This window comes from Castor canadensis, chromosome X, assembly GCF_047511655.1.
Source record: "Castor canadensis chromosome X, mCasCan1.hap1v2, whole genome shotgun sequence".
Classification (NCBI taxonomy): domain Eukaryota; kingdom Metazoa; phylum Chordata; class Mammalia; order Rodentia; family Castoridae; genus Castor; species Castor canadensis.
In genome coordinates, this window is record NC_133405.1 from 108,587,467 (window position 1) to 108,603,879 (window position 16,413).

Below are 16,413 nucleotides of genomic sequence, written 5' to 3' on the forward strand. Positions count from 1 at the left end.
ACAAACTGTGTTCTCCTTATTGTTGTCCTCAAAAGTTGTCCAGAACAGCGGCAAGAGTTTATCCTCAGGGAAAAGGGCAATTTCCTGAGCCCTAGCAGTGGGCAATGTATCCAATCACAGTCTGGGTTCGCACACAAACCTGCACAGGCGATTTGTGGCTGAGAAATTTCCATGTCCCCAAATTCATGAGGGTTGAGGACTTAGCACGGCGAGGAGAAATGATAAGAGGAAAGGATAATGTGTTGGTGAAATAAGCACAATATGTGTGGTGAAAGGAGGAAAGGATGTCAGGCACCTATGTGGCTTGAGTGAGAGGCTGGTTGGCCCTAAGGGCTGACTGCTTCGCCCGGTTCCAAGCCGGGTCTGCTCAAGGGTAAGTATGGGAGTGCACAGAGGGGCTTTGTAAGCTTTACCGTCAGTGTTAATAAAAAGACACCAAGTGTGGAGAGCTCCAGGCCAGTGGTCTTTCCTGCAAAAGCCGTGGAGGCAGCAGAGGCTCCCCTCCGCCCTTTCCAACTCGGCCTGGCCCCGCCCCTCGTTTCCCACCCCCCTGCGACCCCGCCCCTTCATTCCTAACCCCGCCCCAGTCAACCGGATAGCTTCCCACAGCCCTTTCCGTCGGCTTCAGGCTCCTGGCTTGGGCTAGGCTTGGCAGTAGAGAGAGCGCGCAGGCGCGGCGTGCTGCTTCCAGAGTGCGGAGTAGCGGAGCGGGACCCGTGGTAAGTGTGGCAGCTGAGCAGGGCGACTCCCGGGGAACGTGGTCCTAGCCACGTTCAGCGATCAGGGTGTATGTGACTCGGTCCGTAGTGCCTCTGCCTGACGGTGTCCGGCCGGGCCGCGCGTGGGGAACGGAGCGCGTGGTGGCGAGAGTGGGTGAGGGCGTGTATGAGGAGAAAAATCGGAGGGAGGGAATCCAGAGACTGGAAGTCCGCACACCGGCTTGGCAGGACCCGGAGCTCCGCCAAGGGCGCTGGAGGGTGTCCCAGCTTCAAGTTCAGTCTCCCTGCTTGGTGCTCCTGAGGGGCGTCCCAGGCTTAAACCTTGTTACGCTCCTTACCTTCTCGGGGTGCAGAGTTGCCAGGAAGGTTCCCCATCGCTGGGGAGAGGATGTAAGAGAGGTGGGCTGTTTGCCTGGACTATTGCCAAGGAGGGCGTGGCGTTCCTGTTACTTTCCTTTGCCCTGTGCTCGGGAATGTGTCCCTCTTCTGGTCCATTGTGCGCCTGGACATTTTAACAAAGGCTATGACTGTTTTGTAGGCAGTAGCGGGTGACTGCGGGGGCGGGTGTGTGGGGGGTGCTTGTGAAGTCGTGATGTGGCCCTGTGGAGCCGTGGGTCTAGGGGTGCCTGGCGTGGGGGCGGGGGAGTTGGAAGGAAGAGAACAACCTTCCTGCTTCAGCTTTTTTCTTCTTCCTGGTGCGCTGATTTTGATCGGTAGTAGGAAAAGCCCCTAGAGGGATATGACTGGATATTTCTCTGTGTGTTTGGGCTCTGGCTACAGCCAGTAGTTTTGTAATTGTGTTTTTCACATATTTTCTAAAAGTCTTTTTGGGAGAAAAGCGAAACTAATGGAATTTGAAAGGAAATTATTAAAAGAGCCGGAGAAGAGGTGGAGTGACAAAACTTAGATTATTCCCTTTTGATAGACATCATATAAAGTCAAACTTTGAAGGATGTGCAGGTGCGCAACTCAGGGTAAATTAAGAGTTGAATAAAGTTCTGTGGATGGTTCAATCAAGAGTGTATTTTGGGGGGGTGCTACCAAGTACTTGGGGAGACTCACTTTAGAACCTTTAAAATGATATTAAAATTATATAAAAATGTGGTATTGGATAAGGGTCCACAGGCTTTCATTTTCAATGTTGGGGTCTTTAAGATGGATATGTGTTCCTAGGTATAGATGTTGATATTTTTACTCATTTGTTTTAACTTAATACAACAAAACCAACTGAACTTCCTCTTGCTCCACCCCTTTCCCTTTATCGCAGATCCTGTTTTAAAAATTTTTTTTTGAGGTACTGGGGTTTGAACTCAAGGCCTCACATTGCTAAGCAGGTGCTGTACCATTGAGCTATACCCAGCCTAGTGAATCCTGTTTATAAAACATTTACTTTCAGACCTAATGTATTAAAGATACACTTGCCCCATCTCAGGTATGAAGTGAATTGAATTTCTTGTTTTATTGTTATTGTACTCTTTCTTTTCTTTATTTTCCACTTAATTTAAAGGTTTATGGGAATAACATCATCAAATTTGGGAGCGAGATGATAGAGATGCCTTTTTACTTTTCCAGTGCCTGATGAACTCTTATTCATCCTTCCAGACTTAGCCCAATTCACTTCTTGGAAAAATTTGTCAACTTCCCCAGAATTAAATAACCATCCCATCATCTAATGATTACACAATTGTGGTTTTTCCACAACCTTTCTTATTTAGAAGACATTAAAAAATTAAGTGTAGATGTTCTGCGTTGTAATGTTGTAATCCAGCCCTTGCTACAAGACTGCCACATCGTAACTTTTTATATGTTTTTCATTCAATTGTTTAGGTAGTATTTGTGTGCCTATAAATTGTCAAATTCTTCTAAGCACTAAGGGTACAACACTGAATAAAAGAATTGTACTTTATTGGAAATTTCTGCTCTTAAGTACATTGCATCTTATTTGAGGAAGGCAGAAAATAAACAAGTAAAATAAAAGAAATACATGATATGTGTATGTGTATATATATATACATTATATATGTAATTATTTGTATGTAGTCTGGCACCACATAGTTATGTTTTAGTCAGTGATGGACTGCATGTACAATGGTGGCCCCATAATATTATAATAGAGCTGAAAAATTCCTGTCATCTAATAACATGGTAGTCTTGGTAATCTAGTGGGAGACATTTTCACAAAATTAAGTCAGAGAAATACTCAGCAGATCACACAGTGATTAAAAACAACTGGTGATTTAACATGTGACTGAGAGCTTCTCTGCATCAATCGAGTTGCATAATGTATGTGCAGGAATTTAAATTTTCTGGTTTTGAAATGTATTTTGTTGGATTGATTTACTTTTGATTGTGCTTGATCAAAACCACATGCAATAAATCTGCAAATAACGCAGACTTGCTGTGTGCATAGTTTTGTAAGAAACTGACAATTCACACAATTTGTCGTACCACTTTATAATCCTACCAGCAAAGAATGGGAGTTCCTGCTGCTCCACATCCTTGCCAGCATTAGATGTCAGTGTTCTGTATTTGGAATATTGTAACAGGTGTGTAGTGGTATCTCACTATTGTTTTAATTTGCAGTTGCCTAATAATATATAACATTGAGCATCTTATATATTTATTTTCCATATGTTTACCTTCTTTGGCAAGTTATCTCTTCAGATATTTTGTCCATTTTAAAACTAAGTTGTTTGTTTTGTCATTGGTGCATTTTAAGTTTTATTTTTATATTTTGGATAATAGTCCTTTGTCTGATATTTCTTCTGCAAATCTTTTCTCACACTCTGTAGCTTGACTTCGCATTTACTTGACAGTGTTTTTGCAGAGCAGAAGTTTTGTTTTGATGAAATTCAGTTTATGTTAATCACTCCTTTCATGGATCATACCTTTGGTGTTGTAACTAAAATGTCATCACTATACCAGAACTCATCTAGATTTTCTTTTATGTTATTTTCTAGGAGTTTTGTGTTTTGTATTTTGCATTAGGTCTGTGATTCATTTTAAGTTAATTCTTACTTAGGATGTAAGGTCTGTATCTAGATGCTTAAATTTTTTTTTGGCATGTGGATGTCCAGTTGTTCTAGCACCATTTATTACATTGACTAACTTTTATTCATTGTATTGCTTTTGTTTCTTTAACAAAGACAGGTTGACTGTATTCATGTAGACCTGTTTCTGAGCCCTTATTCTGTTACATTGGTTTATTTGCCTATTTTTTTTGCCCATACCACACTGTGATTTTAGTATGTCTTGAAGTTGGGTAGTGTCAGTCTACTGCATTTGCTCTTGTATAACATTGTGTTAGCTATTCTGTGTCTTTTGCTTCTTCACAAACAACATTTGTTGTTGTTGTTTGTTGTTTTTGTGGCACTAGGGTTTTAACTCAGCACCTCACACTTGCTAGGTAGGTGCTCTACCACTTGAGCCACTCCACCGGCCCTTTTTGCTTTATTTTTCAGATAGGATCTTGAGTTTTTGCCTGGGCTAGCCTCAGACCAAGATCCACCCTATGTAACTGGGATTACAGGCTGGACCACCATGTCTAGTTTCTTAGTTGAGATTGGGTCTTGCTAACTTTTGCCTGGGCTGACTTCAAAACATGATCCTCTCAATCTCTCCCTCACAAGTAGCTGGGATTATAGGTGTATGCCGCCATGCCCAGCTCAGAATAAACTTTTTTTATACCCATAGGTAACTTGCTGGAATTTTGATTGGGATTGTACTGAATTTGTAGATAAAGTTGGAAAGAACTGACATCGTGAGAGTATTGGGTCTTCTTACCCATGAAAATGAAATTTATTTCCTTTCATCTAGTCCTTTGATTTCTTTATCTGAATTTTATAGTTTTCCATATAGAAATCTGCTTTATATTTTGTTTGAATTTTACCTAAGTATTTAGTATTGGGCTGTATTGCAGTATAAATGGTAATGTGTTTTTAATTTCAAATTTCACTTGTTCATTGCTGATATATAGGAAAGAGATTGATTTGTGCTGTAATTAACCCATGCAGTCTTGCTGTGCTCACTCATTAGTTCCAGAAATTATTTTTGATTAGTTCTTTGGGATTTTTCTACATGGACATGTCATTTATGAACAAAAGCAGTTTTATTTCTTCCTTCCCAGCTGCTGTATACCTTTTATTTCCTTTCCTTGACTAATCCCATTGGGTAGGATTTTTGGTATGATACTGAAAAGGAGTGATGAAAGGGGACATCCTTGCCTTGTTCCTAATTTTAGAATGGTTCAGGTTTCTAATCATTAAATATATTGTTTTCTGTACATTTTTTTAAAATAAGTGTTCTTTATTAAATTGAGAAAGTTCCTTTCTGTGATGGTTGGTCTTTTTTAAAAATTTTATTGTTGTACCAGGAAAGGGGTACATTGTGGCATTTACAAAGGTTCTAACACTATATCAAGTATATCATACTTAAATTCACCCCCTCTACCATTCTCCTTTTGTGATGGTTAATCTTGATTAGATTGACAGATGGCTAGGAGATCAATAAAGCACACTTCTGGTGTACTATGGGGATGTTTCTAGAAGGGTTAACTACTTGGGGAAGACATACCCTGAATGTGGGTGTCACTATCCAGTTGGCTTGGGGCCTGCATAGAATAAAAAGAAGAAAAAAGCCTGTTCACAAAGGCACATGTTCTCAGTTTCATGGCTACTGTGAGTTGAGGAGTTGAGGAAACTCCACTATTGCTTTTCTGTTACAATATTCTTTCTTACAACAGGTCCAGAAACATGGAGCCAACTGGCCATGGACTGAAACCTCTGAAACCCTGAGCTAAAATAAATCATTTCTTAAGTTGTTTTGCTCAGGTATTTTGTCACAGCACTGAAAAACTAACATACTTTCTATTCCTAATTTGTGGAGTTTTTATTTTTTATCATGAATCAGTTTTGAATTTTATCAAATGATTTTTTGTATCTTTTGATATCTTCATGCAGTTTTTCATTTTTAGCCTGTTGATGTGCTGGATTACATTAATTAGTTTCTAATATGAATCTGCCTTGTACGGCCTAAGTTTTACTTGGTCATAGTATATAATTCTTTTTATATTGTTGGATTCAATTAGTAACATTTTGTTGAGATTTTTTGACTCTATGTACATCAAAAATAGTGTTATGTGTAGTTTAATTTCAAGTAATGCCTTTGGTTTTAGTTTTAGGGTAATGTCCTCATAGAATAAGTTAGGACATATTTCCTTGGCATCTAATTTTTAGAGAGATTGTGGAGAATTGGTATAATTTCTTCCTTAAGTGTTTGTTTGAGTTCAGCAGTGAACTTATCTGGGCCTAGGGTTTTCTGTATTGGAAGATTATTAATTATTGCTTCAATTTATTTAATAAGTAGAGTCCTATTCACACTAGTTCTTCTTGTGTTGAGTTTTGGTGTATTGTGTCACCCAAGGAAATGGTCCATTTATCTGTGTTGTCAAATTTGTGGGCATAAAACTGTTCATAATATTTTTTATTATCCTTTCAGTGTCCATGGAATCTGTAGTGATGTCTCCTCTTTTGTTTCTAATCATAGTAGTTTGTGTCTTCTCTCTTTTTCTCTTAATTACCCTGGATAGAGGCTTATTGAATTTATTGATATTTTCAAAGAACTGGCTTTTGCGTTCATTTATTTTTCTCAGATGATTTCCTGTTTTCAATTTTACCAATTTCTGCTTTGATTTTATTTTCTCCTACTTAGTATTTAATTTCCTCTTCCCTTTCTATTTTCCTGTAACGGGAGCTTAAATGATTGATTTTTAGATTTTGTTTTCTGATATATTAATTTAGGCTCTAAATTTCTCTTCAAGCACTATGTTTACTACATCCCATAAAGTTTGGTAAGCTGTATTTTAATTTTCATTTAGCTGAAAATATTTTAAAAATTCCTTGAGATTTCTTCTTGGATCCATATGTTATTTATAAGGGTGTTATTTAATATCTAAGTATTCAGGGGGAATTCCAGCCATCCTGTTATTGATTTCTAGTTTAATTCCATTGTGCTCTGAGAGTAGACATTGTATGATTTAAACTTTGTTAAGGTGTGTTTTATGTCCCAGAAAGCAGTTTGTCTTGGTGAGTGTTCCATGTGAGCTTGGGAAGAATGTGTCTTCTGCTATGGTTAATATGTCAACATCCAATTGATTGATGGTGCATTTGAGTTCAGCTGTGTCCTTACTGATTTCTTCCTCCTGGATCTGCTTCTGTTAGAGGAGTGTTAAAGTCTCCCAACTGTAATAGGTTAATCTATTTTTCCTTGTAGTTCTATCAGTTTTTGTCTCATGTTTATGTATAAAAGTTATTATGCCTTCTTGAAGTATTGACTCCTTTATCATTATGTAATGTACTTCTATATCTGTGATAATTTTCTTTGTTCTGAAGTCTGCTCCACCTGAAATTAATATAACCACTCTTGCTTTCTTTTAGTGTTAGAATGGTATATCTTTCTCTGCCCCTTTAATTTTAATGTCTCGTGCCCTTATCATTAAAATAAATTCATTGTAGTCAGCATAGAGTTGGATTTTGTTTTGTAATGCATTCTGACAATCTCTCTTTTAATTGTTGATTTTTAGACTACTGACATTATTTTAAACAATTATTTATTTACTTGAATTTCTATTTTATTTGTTATTATTGTCTATGTGTTGCCCTATTCTTTGTTCCTGTTTTGTCTTATATATCTTTTCTGCATTTTGTGGCTTTAATTGAATATTTTGTATGTGCAGTGGCTTGGATAAGTGTCTCCAAAGTTTCAGGTGGTAAAGGCTTTCCCCCCAGTATGGTGCTGTTGGGAAGTGATGGAATCTTTAAGATATCTTTAGGTCCTTAGAGATGTGCCCTTGAAGGGATAGTGGGGCCCTAGCCCCTTACTCCCTCTCTTTCTCTTGCCAACCATGAAAGAGTGGCTTTGCTTTGTCATGTGCTCCCACCATAATGTACTGCTTTGCTACGTGCCCAAAAGCAACTGGATTTGGAGATAATCTTTATCTATATCTATATTTATATCTATCTCTATCTATCTATCTATATAAAAAACTGGATGCCAGACTGGAGTTTCCAATTTTCTTTCTTAAGATTTTTTAATCACATAATTACTTCTAGATATTAGCTAATTTTCCCTGTTTTGAACTTTATATAAGTGAAAACATGCATATATAGATACTTGATTTGCTCAGCAATACATTGATGGGATACATTCATTACTTGGGTGCTTCTCAGACGTTGGTGTGCACATAAATCCATTGGAGATCTTGTTAAAACGCAGATTCTGATTTGGGAGGTTTGAGATGGGCCCTGAGATTCTGCCTTTTTTACAAACTCTGATGTGATGCTGGTGCTGCTCTTAAACAGGTGATGCTTGGAGTTATACTAAGGTCTTAGTTCATTCTACTTTCAGCTGCTTATTATGCTCTGAATACTGCAAGTATTTTCTATATAGATTTTCTGCCTGGGTGAAGACCAGAGTGGTAACCTGTGATTTATTTGTTCATCAGGTATTTTTTCCAAGGTTGGGAGCTAAGAGGAAACAAGTTATTTCATATTAAATGGGTGTTGTCATCAGTATGATAAATTGATGATTTGAGTAAAATAGTAACATATCCCTGGAACATTTCTCACATTGCCTTTTTATTTATTTATTTATTTATTTATTGCAGTACTGGGGTTTGAGCTCAGGGCCTATACCTTGAGCCACTCCACCAGCCCTTTTTTGTGATGGGTTTTTTCAAGATAGGGTCTCATGAACTATTTGCCTGGGGTGGCTTCGAACTGTGATCCTCCTGATCTCTGCCTCCTTACAAGCATGAACCACAGGCGCCTGGCTCACATTGCCCTTTTAGTTGTAGGCAAGGTTTTGGCAACTTTATTCTGTGCAGGTTATTTTGAGGTAAGGCAAAGTTAAAAAGGACACATTGGTGCCCTGTTTGTGTGTGTGTGTGTTCAGTGGCATATGTATGTGAGTAACAGACAAGATATAAAGCTTTCTTTTAGGGCTTTTATAGTAACTATTATTCTTTTTCCTGATCAGGGTGTTGAAGGTAGCCTCTTTTATTTTACTGTCTTTCCTGTAATGGCAAAGGGATTTGGTTATCCTGAAAACCTGGGAGAATTATAGAAATGATACTGTTATTGCAAGTTGACTTGTAGAGTGTCCTAAGGAAATGAATTTATGTTAAACTCTAATTCAGTGATCATTGGGCACCTTTGGTGTATAAGGGGTGTGTTAGATAGTTTTATCCTTCATAAATTAGAACCATAATTACTTCTTAAGCATGTTGTTGGGCCTAATGAAGTAAGAATTTTAGAGCCACAGGGGTAGGGTAATCACAGCTCTTAAAAATGATCATAGTTGCTTTGCTTTCTCCATTATTGTGTGGTAATAATTGGTATAGTTATTTTCAAGCTCTTTCAAATACTGATGATGAATTTTTGATAACACTCATTATCTTCTTGAAAGGCTTGGCAATCAAGTGAACCAGAATTGAAATAATAATTTGAACTCTTAGACACATTTTCAGTGCTTCAGAATTTAGAGCCTAGGATTTCTTTAGGAAAATGTGTATGTGTGTGTGTGTGTGTGTGTGTGTGTGTGTGTGTGTATGTGTGTTTTAAAATACTTGACTTGGAATAAGTTCCCTGTGTTCTATTTATTTTCTTCTTCCAAAACTGTGTCTTAGAAGGTGTGTATTATTTTCTGGAGCTCCTAGTTAACCAAAGGCCTCCTTTTTCAGTGACAAAATCTTTCACACAAAGCATTTTATATTCTGTGAATCTCCATCTGTCTCCAGTGTGCCTAATATTTGTGGTTTCATTTCTAATGTTGTGCATTCCAGTTTTGTAAAAAAGCCTTGTGAGTAAGTTGCTGCAGTTATCTGCTGTGACATGTTTGCTTTAGGGAGAAAGAGGAAAAGTTAGAAACATAAGCCTAGTTTTAGAATTTACTGTCACTGCAGAAAAGTTAATGGAATATATTTCAAGTTTCTTTCTTATATTAGTATTACTTATGGGATCATAATAATTATTTTGGCAAGATATATTTGCTTTCTTATGTAGTTTTATTCTGCTTCAGTATCTCATTCTGTTTTCCCTTGGATTTACCAAGGAAATATTGTTATAGAAGTAGAAAAAAGAAATGTCTTTCCATAGGTTCATAAGCAGTCTGCAAATACAAATATTTTTGTTGCATTAATTATGAACAATCTTATAAGAATAACTGTTCTTTGAATTTTAAACTTTAAAATGAAAATAGTAGATATTAATAATTATTTTCTTTAAATTTTATTCTCTAAATTATGAATGTTTACCCAGTTTATAGAATTGAACTTTGCAAATAGAATTGAACTTTGCAAAGTTTCTAATAGTCCATTCCTATTATTATCCTAGTCCAGGATTCTATACTTCTTTCCTAACTCTCATGTCCTTTTAACTGGTCTCCTCTGCCATTTATTGCTTTCGCTTAAGCCAAATTTGCCCACTGACAGATATTGAAAACCTCCAGCTTGTGGCACCACCCTTCACAGTGCTTCTGGAAAACCCCATTTGATACCCCTACAGACCCAACTGACCATTCTGTCAAAGGTCGTACGTGCCTAACCTTTTCTGATTTGTGTGTGCCAAATCTTTCTTCTATTTTTCTCTTTGAGTTCCTTATTTGCATTTCTGTCCTTAACTTGTTAGCTGGGCCTAGTTCTCTACCAGAATCTCAACCCCATTAGTCAAGGGTCAGAGCATCTACACTGCCTTGGTCTAGTTGTTCTTTGCCTGTTTCCCATCTCCAGGAATCAAGATGCTACATATACCTAAAATCTACAGCGATGGACCCTAGCAGAACAGAAAGTTTGGGGCAAATACTGTGTAGAATGGAATTTTGTTTTTTGTCCTCTGGGACCCAAACCCACTCTTGACACCTTATCCTTCACAGGAGTATAGTGATAGTTGATTATTTAGAAGATTGCTCAAACTATTTTTTCTTCTTATCTCTCAAACAACTCCTAGCCATATGAATTATACTCCTTAATAATAATAACCCCTCTGCATTGTGTACTTTATGTATTATTACCATTTTTTCTTGCCCTGTAGAGTATATGTCATTTAACCCACTTTATAGTCAGGACACTGCAGTTCAGAGTTTAAATGCCCAAGGTCACTCTAGGGGTGTATAGTAGAACTATATCAGGTTTTTCTGACCCTAAAAGGTTGAAGCTTTTCTCAGGAGTCCCTAATGCATGAAGAATGCTTTTGGGCTGACTCTTCCCATAGTAGTACTAGTTTCACATAGTAAAACTCTGTTTAGGAAAAAAAAAACATATGTTGAGCACTCGTGCATGTATTTCAGTCATCTAGCATTATGGTCTACTATGGGTAGTGCTAATGTTGAATGAATGAGAGAATCCTATGTAAATTAGTTAAAGGATAATCTTCCTTCTGTGCTTAACAGAGTGGAAGGCCTGTGGTAAGTGCATTTATACACACACACACACGCATATTGTTTTTTTGAACTTAGGACTAGACAAGTACTCTTCTGCTGAGGCACACCTCCAGCTCTTCTCTGGTTACTTTTGAGATAGGGACGCACTTTCTGACCAGGCTGGCTTGGACTGCAATCTTCCTATTTTATGCTTCCCACCACAGCTGGGTTGATAGGCATGTGCCACCATGCACAACACTCAGCTTTTTTTCATTGAGATGGAGTCTTGTGAACTTTTTTGTCTGGTCTGACCTGGCATTCCTGTCCTCCCACTCTTACATCCACTCTCCTCCTTACCCCATAGTTTGGGATGACATAGTTTGGGACCACAGCTATTGGTTGAAATGGGGTCTTGTGAAGTTTTTACCCAGGCTAACCTGCAACCAAAATCCTCCTGACCTCACCCCCCCAAGCAGCTAGGACTATAGATGTGAGTCACTGGCACCAGACTTCAAAAATATTTATTGAATTGATAGATTACCTACTCAAATATTGTGGAATTAATGATATTATTCACGCTGCCTTTCTATTAAAACAAATAGTGATGATGAATAAAAGTGAGTCACAGAGCCAGTGTTCTGGTGAAGGAAAAGATTGTTTTAATCATTGTTTTTCTTTGGATCCCTGAAAGTGTACTTGACACGTAATGATCCCTCCTTCTAAAAGAAGGCTTTTGTTTATCTGTGTCATCTTACATGACTCTTTACTCCCTAAAACTCTTTCCTTTCCTTCTGCCCATTCTCTAAACAATCCCATCAGCTTCATGACTTTAGATTTATTCTATACACAAACAATTCCCACATCTGTATCCAGTCAGAATATTTTCATGAATATCTGAGAATATATGCATGGTTGCCTCCTTAAACTAAAATGTTCCAAACAACATCTCCTGCCTACTACTCTGCCTATATCTTCCTTTTCTCTTTTGTTTCCTGTATTGTTCAATGGGAAGAAGGTTCCGTATTCAGACCTCTGGGTAAGAAGCAACCAGCATATAAGCAGGAATGTGACCACGTTCAGTTCCCTTAGCCACTCTTTGGAAAATTTACAGTGCTTGCCCTGGACTTAAGGCCTCTAAAGTAAGGGGATAACAAGTAATTTGCATCACCCCGTCCAATGAAGTTTCTACCTTTTAGTGTTTTTCTTGCCAGTTAACCCTCTACTCCTCCTTACTGATACAAGAAGGTATGGTAAGAGAGGAAGTCCTGTTTCTCATTACTTCTTTATTTATGCATAATATATTGAGAGAATGCACTGTGATTATCATTTACACAATTCTCATTACATATTTAAAATGCAGGTTTTAGGATTAAAATCATCTTTTTGTTTATGTTTAAACTTTCATTGACTACAATAATCATATAACTTAATAAATTATTTTGAGAGTTTATACTGCATCATAGGTTTAGAATATACCATTGTCTACCTGTAGCCATTAATTAGTGAAGGCAATTTTAGTCTCTTAAACTTTCATTTAGATTTCATATCCACAGAACTCTCTCAAGTTTGTGTGTGTGTGTGTGTGTGTGTATTTTTCCCATTGTCTTGTTTCTTTCCTAATCAGATAATAGGCTACATGTTGTTCTGTGAGTTCTTTTTCCTGTTACTTCCAATCCTCAACAGAGGGAGGGCCTGACCAATAACACTGTGCAGTTAGTTTTTAGTTCTTGCCTCTTTCTCTGGGTCTATCCATAGTTTATCTTTCTTATATGATAACTGTTGGACTTCAGATGATGATTTTGTTTTTCTCCTGTACATTACCGTAATAATGTGGTTTTGCTTTTCTTTTTACATTCACCACACACCGGATGAGACTGATTTATCTAAAACTATATGAATTGTCTCAAAACATCCCTAATTAAATCAGCTGTTTTCTTTGTATAATATTGGGAAGGAAATCTTAAGTGTTCTATTTTAACATTTAGTTATATTATATAGAACATTATAAGGGACATTACATTCTTTTTCCAAAAAATGTTTACTGTAGCTCCATATGTAGTATTGTTTAAAATCTTTTAATGTTATTAAGATGAATAAAAGTTAATGCACTTCTAGCCTTTTTGACATAGGTGAATCTTAGTTACTATATGACCATCCATAATCTGACTCTCTGTATCTTTATTTAAAGAAATGCAATTCAAACTCCTTTTGTTGGAGGTTGCTGAGTCAGCCAGGGCTCAAGCCGTATGCCTCAGAGAGTTTGAATTGGACTTGTTTTGTAGTATCAGGACATAGAAGTGTCTTGAAGATGTTTCTGTTTATAAAGTATTGGTTGTTTTAGAAACTAGCCTTTTATTTGATCTCACTCCTTTTGACCAGAAACAGCAGCATTAATTCCAGGGAGTATTACCAGACCTTAAGAGTATCATTCCATGGAACTAAGAGTAAGTTGTTGGGAAATCATGTAGCTAATGCAAGTGCTTTCTTCACTGTGCACAGCACATAACTCTCACAAATAGGTCCCCTGCTGCAAGGGTGCCTATTTTTGCAGTGGTTAATTGCATTAGACTTTAAGGGAGGTGACAGAATATTCTATTAAAAACTTCACACTTACTCTACTCCACTGTCACTTTCTTTAACTAATTCAGGGCCCTGCTGAAACACTTAGAGTCCCCTCTTAGTAAGTGCTTCACAAATCTTGGAATTGAATATTCTACTACTTGTCACTCGCTGGGAAGTATAGCAGTATAGTGTAGAGAAGTTTTACTGACAAATGTGTATGACTTCATACAGGCCACATGGGCAATTCATGATTGTAGTCCAACCTAAGTCTTAGTGAAATGCACCATAATTCTTGCTAGAGCAAGAAAGATAAGAAGCTTGGTGAGGAGCTGCTGTAAGGCAATGTCTCATCCTTATGATATGAGCCATTCCCCTCCCCATCTTCTAGTTTCAGTTGAGCAAAGGACTTTTCAGCTTACATTGTGTGGAAGTACAACTACAGGTTTCTGTGTCAGTCTATAAAATGTCTTGAATTTAGTTTAGCAGTGGGTGTTCAATATTAGAATGACCTATTGCTTAGGTTATCTGTCATCTAGCCTCTTGCAGTTTGGTGTCATCATGTGGGGCTAGGGACTGGGGGAACTGATACCATGCTGATTTTGCATTTGTTGTCTATGTAAGTAATAAATTGCCTCCTTACCAGTCAAAGTGGCATAAATTTGGCAAGGTTATCTAACAGCTGCAGTAGTAATACACATAGCTCTGTTAACCACTGTGTTGCTGCTTTGGGAATGTTTATGTGACATAGTGGGACTCTTAACTGGCCAAACATCCAGCTGGCATGTGTGCCATAAGACATTACTAGAGCCTTGTACTCATCTCTAGGCAGAATGGTACCCCCAGTCTGGCAAGTGGACAGAAGAAACCAGGGGTTTCTGTTGGAATTACTCTGGATTTCTTTTCTCACATTGTTGGGCCAAGGAAAATTAGCGAGGCCCCCTCATTAGAAAGTCTTATTTCCACAAATGGAATGACTATGCCAATTCTGAAGCTACCCCTCCACACATACTCACCGAGTATGGTAGGAAAGGAAGCGTAATGATAATGTTTGGGCCTGCTCAGGGTGGTGCACTTTAAAAATGTGTTTGCCTTCTCTCATCAATCCTGTGGTCTCTTCAGGCTATGATGCTTTGTGTTTCAAAGAAACCAAAAGTTTCAACATAGAAGCATCTGTAAAACATTCTTATTCTGGCATTATATCTGGAAAAAGTCAGAGACAACATGAAGAATAATTTCTAAATTATGCATTTTTGAAAAAGTTTCTGCAATACTTGTCAATTTTGCCTTATGTTCTTTTCTAATATAGGCATTTAAGGCTATAAGTTTCCTTCTAAGCATTATGTTAACTGCACTTCACAGATTCTGATGTATTTTCATTACTATTTAGTCCAAGATCTTGTAATTTTTTCTTGTTATTTATTCTTTAATCCAGTGATTATTTACAGTTGGGTTGCTTTCTTTCCAAATATGTAGTATTTTCCTGGCTTTCATATTGTTCTTTCTTTCTTTCTTTTTCTTTCTTTCTTTCTTTCTCTCTTTCTCTTTTTCTTTCTCTCTTTCTCTCTCTCTCTCTTTCTCTCTCTCTTTCTCTCTCTCTCTTTCTCTTTCTTTTTTTCTTTCTCTCTTTCTCTCTCTCTCTCTCTCTATCTCTCACTTTCTCTCTCTCTCTCTTTCTCTCTTTCTCTTTCTTTCTTTCTTTCTTTCATCTGTCTCACTGTGTTACTATGTAGCCCAGGCTTGCCTAGAACTCACTATGTAGCCCAGGCTGGCCTCAAATTTGTGACTCTTCACCCTTTCTGCCTCTGCCTCCCAGGTGCTGGGATTAAAGACGTGCATCACCACACCCAGCTTTATATTAGCTTTATATTGGTATTTCTGAAGAAAGTTTTAACACAGCAGGTCTGGTTGCAAACTCTGTCTTCATGGGAACTTGGAACAATCATCGACATTTGGCCAACCCCTAGCTCTTAGGGTGTTGGTTTTTTTTTGTACACCTGGAACAATGGACCATACTCGGTGTACCTGTTTGTCAGAATTGCTTTGTATGCACATTAAGACCGATGATGTGCACCTGGTTCTTGAGTTTTGGTTACCATAGTTGGTTGCATAGCAGGAGATGCCTACATGACTGTATCTTCATAAGAAGCCATTAGTACTAAATCTTAAATGCTCTTCTGCCCTTTCCCAGGCAGATAATCTACACTTTCCCTTGTTTCTAGTACCAGAGAGAAAGTATGTATAAGAAGCCTGTGTGTGACCCTACTGGATTTACCCATGTCTTAGTTCATTTTCTGTTGCGGTAGCTGAGGACTACAGACTAGGTAATTTATAAAGGAAAAGGGTTTATTAAGTTTACTATTCTGGAGACTAGGAAGTTCAAGGTCAGGGTCTTCTGGTGAGGGTCTTCTTGTTAGTGGGAAATGTTGGCAGAGTTCCAAGGCAATATAGGACATCAGTAGAGACAGGATCATATACATGAGATAGAACCAAATTGACTTTTATAATAGCTCTGCTCTTGAGATGAGATAAACCATTCACCCATTAATCCATTCATGAGGGATTTGCCCTCATGCCATAATCATTTTTTAAAGCTTCAGTTCTTATACCCCACAATGGAGATTAAATTTAAACATGAGTTTTTGTGGGAATATTCAAACCATAGCACATGCCTTTTTCCTGCTGCTTTTACTATGTATTTTTTGCTGTAATAAATTTCAGT

General features: G+C 37.7%; 1 protein-coding gene across 1 annotated transcript in view; it reads left to right on the forward strand.

Annotated features, from left to right (window-relative positions):
* Positions 1 to 586: 586 nt before the first annotated feature.
* Prrg1 (proline rich and Gla domain 1) overlaps positions 587 to 16,413 on the forward strand; it is a 110,001-nt gene continuing 94,174 nt past the window's right edge. Inside the window, exon 1 of the mRNA XM_074064196.1 lies at positions 587 to 719. The gene's annotated coding sequence lies outside the window, so the exon portion shown is untranslated. The remainder of the gene's footprint in view (positions 720 to 16,413) is intronic.